The sequence below is a fragment of the Hippoglossus hippoglossus genome, chromosome 6 (genome assembly GCF_009819705.1).
Source record: "Hippoglossus hippoglossus isolate fHipHip1 chromosome 6, fHipHip1.pri, whole genome shotgun sequence".
Classification (NCBI taxonomy): domain Eukaryota; kingdom Metazoa; phylum Chordata; class Actinopteri; order Pleuronectiformes; family Pleuronectidae; genus Hippoglossus; species Hippoglossus hippoglossus.
Window position 1 is genome coordinate 20,413,628 of NC_047156.1, and position 290 is coordinate 20,413,917.

Genomic DNA, 290 nt, shown 5'->3' on the forward strand with positions numbered 1-290 from the left:
AGCCTCCATTTTTCCGGGAATAACATTAACGGTACTAACAGGCTTAATGATTTATTATTCGTAGCCACGTGCTGTCGCGTAGCACATTAGTGTTGCTCTCAGGCACTAACTCCGCCCTCGCGGGAGGTAGACTGAGCGCCACGTACGGTTTGGCTCAACGCACCTTAACATGGAGACGAGCAGATTACGCTCTGACACGCTGTGATTAACGGGCCCAGCGGCCAATCAGCTCTCAACGCGACTGTCGTACTGAGCACGTGCACCTTCTTCTGCCCAATGAGAGGCTGCGG